At 36.7% G+C, this 12,692-nt stretch overlaps 1 protein-coding gene and 1 non-coding gene across 2 annotated transcripts in view; one reads left to right on the top strand and one right to left on the bottom strand.

Annotated features, from left to right (window-relative positions):
* LOC103086364 (zinc finger protein 354B) overlaps positions 1-12,692 on the top strand; it is a 29,302-nt gene that overhangs the window by 10,623 nt on the left and 5,987 nt on the right. The gene's annotated exons all lie outside the window — the stretch shown is intronic.
* On the bottom strand, positions 4,037-4,117 carry TRNAE-UUC (transfer RNA glutamic acid (anticodon UUC)). The gene has a single exon. It is a non-coding gene; the product is annotated as a tRNA-Glu (tRNA).

Genomic DNA, 12,692 nt, shown 5'->3' with positions numbered 1-12,692 from the left:
TGTCCCCTGCATCGGCAGGCAGACTCTCAACCCCTGCGCCACCAGGGAAGCCCCTCACTGTAGTTTTGATTTGCATTTCTCTAATAATTAGTGATGTTGAGCATCTTATCATGTGTTTTTTGGCCATCTATATGTCTTTGGAGAAATGTCTATTTAGGTCTTCCGCCCATTTTTTAATTTTTTTTTTTTTTGATACTGAGTTGCCTGAGCTGTTTGTATATTTTGGAGATTAATCCTTTGTCAGTTGCTTCATTTGCAAATATTTTCTCCCATTCTGAGGGTTTTCGTTTTGTTATGGTTTCCTTTGCTGTCAAAAGCTTTTAAGTTTAATTAGGTCCCATTTTTTATTTTCGTTTTTATTTTCATAACTCTAGGAGGTGGGTCAAAAAAGATCTTGCTGTGACTTATATCAAAGAGTGTTCTGCCTATGTTTTCCTCAAATAATTTTATAGTGTCTGGCCTTACATTTAGGTCTTTAATCCATTTTGAGTTTATTTTGGTGTATGGTGTTAGAGAGTGTTCTAATTTTCTTCTTTTACATGTAGCTGTCCAGTTTTCCTAGCACCACTTATTGAAGAGGCTGTCTTTTCTGCATTGTATATTCTTGCTTCCTTTGTCATAGATTAGGTGACCATATGTGTATGGGTTTATCTCTGTGTTTTCTATCCTGTTCCATTGATGTATATTTCTGTTTTTGTGCCAGTACCATACTGTCTTGATTACTGTAGCTTTGTAGTATAGTCTGAAATCAGGGAGCCTGATTCCTCCAGCTCCCTTTTTCTTTCTCAAGATCACTTTGACTCTTCGGGGTCTTTTGTGTTTCCATACAAATTGTAAAATTTTTGGTTCTAATTCTGTGAAAAATGCCATTGGTAATTTGATAGAGATTGCACTGAATCTGTAGATTGCTTTGGGTAGTATAGTCATTTTCACAGTGTTGATTCTTCCAATCCAAGAACATGGTATATCTCTCCGTCTGTTTGTGTAGTCTTTGATTTCTTTCATCAGTATCTTATAGTTTTCTGCATACAGGTCTTTTGTCTCCTTAGGTAGGTTTATTTCTAGGTATTTTATTCTTTCTGTTGCAATGGTAAATGGAATCGTTTCCTTAATTTCTCTTTCTGATCTTTCATTGTTAGTGTATAGGAATGCAAGAGATTTCTGTGTATTAATGTTGTATACTGCAGCTTTACTAAATCCATTGATTAGCTCTAGCTGTTTTCTGGTGGCGTCTTTAGGATTTTCTATGTATAGTATCATGTCATCTGCAAACAGTGACAGTTTTACTTCTTCTTCTCCAATTTGGATTCCTTTTATTTCTCTTTCTTCTCTAGTTGCCGTGTCTAGGAGTTCCAAAACTATGTTGAATAATAGTGGCAAGACTGGGCAGTAGGGGTGCATGTATGTTTTCAAATTATAGTTTTTTCTGGATATATGCCCAGGAGTGGGATTGCTGGATCATATGGCAACTCTATTTTTAGTTTTTGAGGAACCTCCATACTGTTTTCCATTGTGGCTGCACCAATTTACCTTCCCACCAACAGTGTAAGAGGGTTCCCTTTTCTCCAGACCCTCTCCAGCATTCTTCCACAGTCTTTATGCCCTCACCATGTGTTATTTTCTCTCAGAGTACTTACCACTGCAAAATAGTACATATTTATTTATAATCTGCTCTTCCTCTGAATTATAAACTCTCTTGTGCTGGGTTGTCTGTTTCATTTGTGCCCATTTCTCCAGTGCCTAAAATAGTGTTCGGTCAGAGTTGGCTTCCAGTTAATGAATGCATGAATGACTTGGCTAGGTTAGTGGTGATGGACACAGAAAGAAGGGAACCAGTTTCAGAGACATTTAGGAGATAAATGCAGCAGGACTTAAAGATGAATTGGATATGGAAGATAAAGGAGATTGAGTTGTCAAGGACGCTTGCTTGGTTTGTGACTTGTTCAGGGATGGATAATGATATAATTCACTGAGATAGTAGTACTAGGAGATCAGATTTGGAGGAATGATACCAATTTGATTTTTTACTTTAGAGGGAAATTTACTTCAAAAAAAATTTTTTTTGATTTTAAGATAATTTTAGATTCACATAAGAAGTAGTACAGAGAGATCCCATTGGTCCTTTACCCAGTTCCAAAACTATAGTTCAAGACTGCAAACAAGATATTGATGTTGATACAGCAAAGATATGGAAGAATTCCTTCTGTCACCATAAGGATCCTTCCTGTTACTCATTTTTAGACACCCACTTTCATCTTGTTCCTTGTCCCTGTTCCTCACCTCCTCTTATTCTTAACCCTTTGTAACCACTAGTCCATTTCTATAATTTTGTCATTTCAGGAATGTTATTTAAATGGAATCATACAGTATGCAACCTTTTAGGACTGTTTTTTTTCCCACTCAGCATAATTCTCTGGAAATTTATTCAAGTAGTTCCTTGTCAGTATTTCCTTGTTACTTATCAATATTTCATTCCTTTTGATTGCTGAATAGTTTTTTGTAAAACACATATACCACAGTTACATAACCATTCACTGTTGAAGGACATATGGGTTGTCTCCAGTTTCTGACAATTACAAGTAACATTGCTATAAACATTTGTGTACAGGTTTTTGTGCAAAAGTAAGTTTTTATTTCTCTGTGATAAATGTGGAGGAGTGCAATTACTGGGTCATGTTTTAGTTGCATGTTTAGTTTGAAAGACAGCTAAATTGTTTTCCAGAGTGGCTGTACCAATTTACATTCCACCAGCAACGCAGCAGCATATGAGTGATTCAGTTTCTGTGCATCCTTGCCAACATTTTGTGTTGTCAATACTTTTATTTTAGCCATTCTGATAGGTATATGGTGATATACACTGTGATTTTAATTTGCATCTTCCTAAGTTCTAATGATGTTATTTCCATGTGCTTTTTTTTTTTTTTTTTTTTTTTTTTTTTGCGGTACGCAGGCCTCTCACTGTTGCGGCCTCTCCCATCGCGGAGCACAGGCTCTGGATGCGCAGGCTCAGTGGCCATGGCTCACGGGCCTAGTCGCTCCACGGCATGTGGGATCCTCCCAGACTGGGGCACGAACCCGTGTCCCCTGCATCGGCAGGGGGACTCTCAACCACTGCGCCACCAGGGAAGCCCCCATGTGCTTTTTTACCATCTGTATATCATCTTTGATGAAATGTCTGTTCGTGTCTTTTGTCTGTTTTCTAATTGTATTGTTTGGTTTTTTGCTGTTGAGATTTGAGAGTTTTTTTAATATATTCTAGATGGTAGTCATTTGATGGATATGTGGTTTGCAAATATTTTTTCCTAGTCTTTAGTTTCCTTTCATCCTCTTAATTGTGTCTCTGAGGAGCAAAAGTTTTAATTTTGAGAGGTCTGGTTCATCAGTGTTTCCTTTTATGGATTGTCCATTCGTTGTCAAGTCTAAGAACTCTTTGCCTATCCTCAGATCCTGTAGATTTTCTTCTGTGTTTTTTCTAAAAATGCTGTAGCTTTACACTGTACATTTATTTCTGTGATTCTTTTACATTTAATTTTTGTATTAGATATAGGATTCAGTCAAGATTCATTTTTTTTGCTTATGGACAGTCAGTTGTCCCAGCATTATTTGTTGAATAAGCTATTTTCCTCCACTCAGTTCTTTTACACCTTTGTCAAAAAGCTGTTGAGCACATTTGTGAGTCTGTTTCTAGGTGTTCTGTTTCACTGATCTGTGTTTATCCCTCCACCCACATCACACAGTGTTGATTACTGTAGCTATATATAGGCTTTAATATTGGATGGGTTATTTCTTTATTCTTTTTCAAAGTTGCTTTAACTATTCTAGTTTCTTTGCTTTTCCATATAAATTTTAGAATAATCTTATTTATGTCTACAAAAAAGTCTTGCTGAGATATTGCAGTAAACCAAGTAAACTTGGAGACAGTTGAGATCTTTACTATGCTGAATCTTCTAATCCATCAATATGGTGTATCTTACCATGTATTTAGCTCTTTTTTGTTTTTGTTTTTGGCCACAATGTGCAACTTATGGGATCTTAGTTCACTGACCGGGGATTGAACCTGGGCCCTCAGGCCCTCAGCAGTGAAAGTGCTGAGTCCTAACCACTGGACCACCAGGGAATTCCCTATTTAGCTCTTACTTAATTTCTTTCATCAGTGTTTTGTAGTTCGCAGAATACAAGTCCTGTACATATTTTGTTACATTTACACCTAAGTATTTTTTGAGTAATTATAAATGGTATTGTAAATATAATTTCAGTGCCCACATGTCCATAGTATATGGAAATAATATTGATTTTTGTATGTTTATCCTTGTATCCTTTGACCTTCCTAAACTCCTAATAGTTCTAGGAAATGTTTTGTAGATTCCTAGGGATTTTTTTTATGTACTATCATCTCAAGATAGGGATAGTTTTATTTCTTCCTTTCTGATTTGTATGCTTTTTATTTCCTTTTCTTACCATATTGTACTAAGTAGACTTTCAGTACTATACTGATTGAGTGGTGAGAACAGACATTCTTGCCTTGTTCCTGATCTTAAGTATAAAGCATTTAGCCTTTCACCATCAAGTATACTGTTAGCTCTAGGTTGTTGCAGATGCTCTTTATCAGGTTAAGATATTTTTCTGGGAGGCCAAATGACCTTCACTTCAGCAGATTACATTTATAACATAGTGATTAAGAGAGTTAAGAGTCATACCAACCAAATGCAGTGGGTGAACCTTGATTGTTTCCTAACTGAAAAGTCTTATGAAGCAATTAGGGAAGTTCAAACACTTCCATGTATATAAGATGCTACTAGTGAGTAGTGTTAAGTTCATTGGCTGTGAGATGTTTTGCTTTTTTCGTTTTTTTTTAAGACCTTATCCTTGAGAAATGCATTTGGAAACATTATTAGATGAAATGATATGATGTTTAGGATTTGCTTTAGCCAGTCTGATGGAGGAGGAGTAGAGCTTATATATGAAGTGTTGGTGGTTGTTGTTACATTGTACAATTCTATTTTTGTATATATTGAAATTTTTCCATAATAAAAAGTTTTAAAAATTGGAGTTATGAAAAACAAATTGTCTAGACCAGCATTCCTTTTTTCAGTAAGACACAGGATGTTCACAAATGTACAGTACCACACCCATCTATAATTATACTGTTATGTGTAATTCCCAGCATACCAATTTTAAGTCTTTCTATCCTCTGGTTCTCAAGAAAGCCCTGTGAGAGTGCCAATTAAAGTCACATTTTTATTGAGATATGACTTTGAATCTGACTGATTATTGGATAAATCAGGAAATAAGGCCAAAAAGCCATTTGGGGTAAAAAAAAAATGTTGATTCTGCCTTCAACCCTCATCCTTATTCCTTCATGTAGTATTGGGGAAAGTTTTTTTTTTTTTTTTTTTTTTATCTCCTGCCAACCCAGAAAAACCTCTCCAAAAGACAGAAAACAAGTTACTATTGAATAAACATTAAACCAGATTTCCGCATGCATCATAGGTAACCTGCTGATGAGATTAAAAAGGGTGGGGTTTCTTTCTGTTTTTGTAATGTAGCTGAGCAATTATATACATGTTCTCGAGGTTAATTGTAATTTGTCCTCATTTAAGGGGACTGACAACACAGTTAGCTATACATTCTTTCATATTTATCCTAAATTCACCTGGCAGTTGGGCTATCTGTGCTAGTGAAAAGAAAACTTCTGGTATAGTATGATGAGCAGGTGGTAACAGTTTGGAGTTAGGCACTAGGTAAACTTCCACAATGACAGGGAGATAGGATCACTATCTTTCTTGATGTTTACATTTCAAAGAGATGGCTCCCAGGCTCTCAAGAAAAACATTCCTGGTTTGTAATGCTCACAGAGGCTTTACAAGTTTACATACATATCAAAGGCATAGAGGAAGGATTTACAAATACAAATTTTCTCAAAGAATATTCTAAGAAAAAGGGTAGGGGTGGTGGCACATATCTTTCCCTTTTGGCAAAAGGGAAGATTCAGTTTTTAAGTTTTCACTAGCAAACTGCTAATCCCCTAAAATCCTAGAAAACTGTAACCACTGCCTGTACCTCTTTCCTGCCTACATCCTCCACTATCTAAGGATAGTTTGGATACTATTCAAAGCTCACATTTGCTTCTGTTTCAATCGTTTGTTTTTGTTGTAGAAATGATCACATTGTGTTGTGACTGCACGTTGAATTATTCGTTTCTAATGTTAAACTAGGCTCCTGGAGGAAACGAATTATTTCTTTTCATTACTAGATCTCTGGTGTCTTACAGAGCACCAGTGCCTAGAATAGAGTCTGGCACATTGTAGCAACACCGTAAATATTTGTTGAATGAATAAAATAAAGAGTAATCAGTGTCTTTTAAATAACAGAATGTGATAGGCTGAATAATGGCCCCTAAAGATACCTGGGACCCTGTGATGTTACCTTTTGTTTTGTTTTGTTTTTTTAATTTATTTATTTTTGGCTGTGTTGGGTCTTCTTTGCTGCACGCAGGCTTTCTCTAGTTGTGGTGAGCAGGGGCTACTCTTCGGTGGGGTGCACGGGTTCCTCATTGCGGTGGTTTCTCTTGTTGCAGAGCATAGGCTCCGGGAGCGCGGGCCTCAGTAGTTGTGGCACGTGGTCTCAGTAGTTGTGGCTCACGGGCTCCAGAGCACAGGCTCACTAGTTGCGGTGCACGGGCTTAGTTGCTCCTCGGCATTTGGGATCTTCCCGGACCAGGGCTCGAACCCGTGTCCCCTGCATTGGCAGGTGGATTCTTAATGACTGCGCCACCAGGGAAGTCCCTGTGATGTTACCTTAATATCGCCTTAAGTTACCTTAATATGATTGAATTAGGGATTTTGAGATGATGAAGTTATCCTGGATTATCTAGGGGTGCCCAAGTGTAATCACAGTTGACTTTTTATGAGAGAGGCAGAAGGAAATTTGACAAGAAAGCAGAGGTAGTATAATGATGGAAGCAAAGAGAAATATGAAGATGCTATGCTGTTGGCTTTCAAGGTGGAGGAAGAGACCATGAGCCAAAGAACGCAGCTCTAGTGGTTGGAAAAAGAAAGGGAGTGGATTCTCCCCCTGAGCTCTACTAACACCTTGGTTTCAGGCCAGTGAAACTGATTTCAGACTTTTGACCTCTAGACAGTAAGAGAATAAAATGCGTTGTTTTAAGCCACCAAGTTTGTGATACGCTGTTACAGCAGCCATAGGAAACTAATACACAAGATGAGTTCTCTAAGGATTAAAAACAGTGGAAAATAATACTGGATGGGTAGGAAACTGGGATCAAAGGAACATAGTGAGAGTCAGTAGCAGTAACCATTATAGGGTAATGAGACCCTCAACCTAGGCATACTTTAGGGATGGCCGTTAGAGACATTTCAGTGATGGAATTTAATTAAGAGCATTTTGTGACTAGGCTTGGAATACAGGGGGCAGAAAGTTTTGCGATGGGATTAAGAACGTATGGCAGAGCAACTGTAAGGTTATGATGTCATTCTGAACTAGGGAAAATAGTAAAAAGGTTTGAAAAAGCATGTGCCGGGTTCAGATTTGGACAGACTGAATTTGAAGTATAAGAAAAATACTAAAATGGAAGTGCTAGTAGGCAGTTAGAAATACCACTTAAAGTATTTTGAGGAAAGTTGGGATAGTCGTTCATGTAGCAGGTTTTAGAGTGGATAAAATCAACTAGGGAAAGAAGAAGGTTGAAGATAGAATCTCAGAGTCTTAAGAGCCAAGGAGAGAGAATCTAGACCTAATGACAGAAACTAGTCAGGGTGGTGACCATGCACAGATGACAACTGTTTGTCATTTGTTAGACCTTCTGCCCCCTGGCAGAGGAGAGATGAGCAAGATCATTTTGGTCTCTATAAACTTCTGACTTGTTCATGAGGTAGCTCAGGCTTGGTCTAAGATAGACCAATGTTTGAGCTGCACTTCAGGAGATAAATTTGTAGGCCTTGCTAAAACCAAAATAAAAGGAAGAAAACCCTAAGCTGGTCATAAGGAACACTTAGGAGGTCCATGGTCCAAGGCTCTTCTTTGCTTCAGGGGCATGGTCCAAGGCTCTTCTTTGCATGAATTTAGGACTCTGGTGTTGGCACTTTATGGTGTAGTTGGGATGAGTAGAACTGATACAGCGCCTTGTAGCTAGGCTTACAAGATTGTCATCCTATCTTGCAGATCATGACCGTTTTTCATCCAAGCCAACTGATAGGGCCTCTTATCTGAATGGAATGTCTTGATATGTTTTTTTAATGCTTTGTAATAGTCTACACCTTTATAATTTGGCATATAAAGTGAGTGTCCTTGATATTATTCCTTTCAGATTTTTGAAGCTGTTTTTTTTCCTTCAAACTTTTTATTAATGATGAATATACAAGTCTTTATGTGTGGGTAGTCATCTGTCAATCTTGATAACATACTTAAAACCGAATAATAATTTGCTCAAAAATATTAAGCTAGTTATAGTTCCTTTTTTTAAATTAAGGATTATATTTTTTTCTTTCTATTATCATTATGAACTCATGGCTTTTTATGATGTAGTATTTTTGATACAGCTTGTTGACTTAGTCATCAGGAACTCTTTTAAAGCAGGTCCCTATGTCCCTTGACACAGCCCTTACACACACACATGCACACATGTATATGTTTGTGTATATATATTATATATTTTTGAATCTCAAGGGCAGAGGATTGAGTTAGCCATACTCTGTTTAATAGCACATTTTTTACACTCATGTCTACAAGGCCCATTTTTTCATTCTTATATTTCTACTCCATTCTCTTCCCTATTCCCTATCACACCCCACACCACGATAGGCAAACATGCTAATGAATTTAATGCGTATCTTACTAACCTTATAAATTTTGTTAGCACCCTTGCTTTCTACTAATATCAGTATGTCCCACACTCACTGTGTACCACCTTCCAGAGCCCATACAAAGAAATCTCACACATATTTTGTACCTCTCATAGGCCATAAAGGAAATAGCCATCCTTCTAAGGAGTCCTCACTAATTTTAGTGTTAGAGATCAAAATCTTGAAGACTGTAACACACATGTACTGGTGGGGTGATATTGTTTAGAGCTCCTTTAGTAAACAGAGTCAGAGATTTATTTACAGGATATTTTATTTTCCATTTTAGTTCCAGCATTACTTTAAAACTTACCTATTGAAATTTAACTTTTTGTAAACTAAAACTGTGCTTTTTTTTTTTTGCGGTACGCGGGCCTCTCACTGTTGTGGCCTCTCCCGTTGCGGAGCACAGGCTCCAGACGCGCAGGCTCAACAGCCATGGCTCACGGGCCCAGCCACTCCGCGGCATGCGGATCTTCCCGGACCAGGGCACGAACCCGTGTCCCCTGCATTGGCAGGTGGACTCTCAACCACTGCACCACCAGGGAAGCCCTGTGCTATCTTTTATAGTTCAGTGAACCGTATAAATATCATTCTAGCTGAAATCATTGAATTATGGCCTTAATAAAATTTTAGTTGAATTCAGTTTTTTACTATTATCATGTTAGCCCTCCTTTACCTCCTTCTGTCCTTGGCTGTCCATATTACTCACCCTTGACTTTTCATTATTGCATACAATTCATTATTGCCTCTTGCTTGAGGCACATACTGGCTTTTCCTAGCTCACAACTTTTGGCTTCATCTTATATTTTGACACTTCCATACACTACCTCAATAATGCCTACCTGTTTCCCTGCTTGGATTGGTCCTGAAACCTCCCCACAACCCAACTATTCTATAATGCAATTTCTAATATACGTTTAAAAGATGTGTGTATATCAACTAAGAGTATTTGACATTGTTCAAAAAGATTAAAAAGCTGTGTTTAAAGAAGATTAGTAAAACAAAAATTGTAATTTGAGTGCCATACTGAGGAATTTATAGTGAGTAGGAGATGGTTTCTGGTCATAACCCACAGGGTAGAAGAGGAAACTATATGATATTAATGGATTTACTAATATTGAAGCAACTTTGCTTGCATTCCTGGAATAATGCGGTGTTGGAATCTGTTTGCTAAAGATAATTTTCTTAGAATGTTTGCACTGATACTGATAACTGATACTGTTATGTAGTTTTCTTTCTTTGTATTATTATCTGGTTTGTATCCATATTATATTTCCTTCATAAAAGGAACTAGGAACTTTTACTTTCTTTTAAATGCACTGGCATAATTTATAGCCTTGGGACTATCTGGTCCTTCAGGATTTGGTAGAATTCTCCAGTGCTTTTTTATAGGATTGCTCTTTAATAACTTAATTTTTTCAATGATAATTGGTCTGTCCCAGCTTTCTAATTGTAATGGGGTCAGTTTTGGTAACCTGCATTTCTCTAGAGAATTATCTGTTTCATATAGGTTTTTATAGATTTGGAGAGAGATAGCTATTCTCTTCATTATTAATTCCTGTTTTTATCCTTACTTTTTTCTTCCATGGCTTTCTTTCCATTTACTTAGTTTTTCTAGTGTTGTGAGCTGGGAATTTAAATTAAGCTGTACTTTATGTTTCCTGTGCTCCTATTCTGATCTTCTTGGTTATTTTTTTCATATTTTTCAATTCAAAGTGGGATTAATCTTTCTGGTGGTCACTTCAGCTCTTCTTCAGGCTCTTTGCTAGAGTTCTTCCTTTCTCTGGCATTTTTTTCAGTCTACCATTGCTCATCACAGAGCCTTTTACCTGGGGAAGTGAGGATCAGGAGCATACAGAGCTATGATGCTGGGAATTGTTGCTTTTTCTCTCTGTCTTTTTTAAACAACTGTGTTGAAGTATAATTCACATGCTATAAAATTCATGCTTTTAAAGTGTACAATTTAATGGTTTTAAGTTCACAATGGTTTAATGGTTTTAAGATCACAAAGATCTTCAACTATTGCCACTAATTTTAGAACATTTTCATTACCCCAGAAAGAAATCCTGTACCAATTAGCAATCACTCCACATTCCTGCATCCTCCTAACCCCTGGGAACTCCTAATCTACTTTCTGTCTTTATGGATTTGACTATTCTGGACATTTCTTGTAAGTGGAATCATATAATATGTAGCTCTTTCTATCTGGCTTCTTTTACTTAGCATTTTCAAGATTCATTCATGTTGTAATATGTATCAGTACCTCATTCCTTTTTATGGATGACTAATAGTCCATTGTATGGATATATCACCTTTTGTTTATCCATTCATCTGTTGATGGACATTTGAGTTTCCATTTTTGGTTATTACAAATAATGCTGCTATGACCATTTGTGTAAAAGTTTTTATTTTGACATGTTTCATTTCTCATGGGTGTATACTTAGGATGAAATTACTGAGTCATATGTTTAGGCTATGTTTAGCTTTTTAAGTAACTACCAAACTGTTTCCCAGAGCAGTTGTATTTACTATTTTACATTCCCACCAGCTATGTATGTAGGTTCCAATTTACCCAAATTCTCGACAAAGCATTTTATTGTCCCCTAATTATTTTTTTTTATTGTAGTAAAATAAAAATAATGTAAAATTTACCATTTTATCTATTTGTAAGTATACACTTTGGTGCCATTAAGTACATTCACAGTGTTGTAACCATTATCATTATCCATCTGGAGAAGTTTTTTATAATCCCTTACTGAAACTCTCTACCCATTAAATAATAATTCTCCATCTGCTTTTCTCCCCAGCCTCTGGTAATCACTATTCTACTTTCTGTCTCTGCATTTGACTGTTCTAGAATCCTCAGAATTGGAATCATATAACACTTGTCATTTTGTGTCTGGCTTATTTCACGCTGCATGATGTATTCACGGTTCATCCATGTTGTAGCATCTATCAGAATTTCATTTCTCTGTAAAGCTGAATAATAATTCATTATATGTATATAATACTTCTTGTTTATCCATTCATCTGTCAATGGACATTTGGGTTGTTTCCACCTTTTGGCTACTGTGAATAATGCTATTATGAGCATGGGTATACAAATATCTCTTTGAGTCTTTGCTTTCAATTCTTTTGGGTATATCTATAGGAATGGAATTACTGAATCCCATGGTAATTCTCTGCTTAACTTTTTGAAGAACTGCCATACTGTTGTCCACTGTGGCTATATTATTTTACATTCCCAACAGCAGTGCACAAGGGTTCCAGTTTCTCCACATCCTTGCCAACATTTGTTATTTTCTGTGTGTATACACACACACATACACACATGTATATAAAATATACCCACACACATATATATTAGCCATATTAACAGACGTGAAGTGGAATATTGTGGTTTGAATTTTTATTTCCTGACATGTTGAACATCTTTTCATGTGCTTATTAGCCATTGGTACGTCTCCTATAGAGAAATGTCTATTCAAGTCCTTTGCTTATTTTTGAATTGGATTGTTTGTTTTCTTATTGTTGAGTTGTAGGAATTCTTTATATATTCTGGATATTAACCCTTTATCAGATACATAATTAGAAAATATTTTTTCCTGTTCTGTAGGTTGCCTTTTTATTCTGCTGATAGTGTTCTTTGATATACCAAAGCTTTTATTTATTTATTTATTTTTAATTTTTCTTTTTTTTTTGGCCACACTGCTCAGCTTGCAGGATCTTAGTTCCCTGACCAGGGATAAAACCCCGGCCCTGGCAGTGAGAGGGCTGAGTCCTAACCACTGGACTGCCAGGTAATTCCCCGAGAAGCTTTTAATTTTTTTT

Source organism: Lipotes vexillifer, unplaced genomic scaffold (genome assembly GCF_000442215.2).
Source record: "Lipotes vexillifer unplaced genomic scaffold, Lipotes_vexillifer_v1.1 scaffold814, whole genome shotgun sequence".
Classification (NCBI taxonomy): domain Eukaryota; kingdom Metazoa; phylum Chordata; class Mammalia; order Artiodactyla; family Lipotidae; genus Lipotes; species Lipotes vexillifer.
The sequence above is the reverse complement of the archived record's forward strand: the minus strand, read 5'-3'. Positions and strand labels throughout refer to the sequence as shown.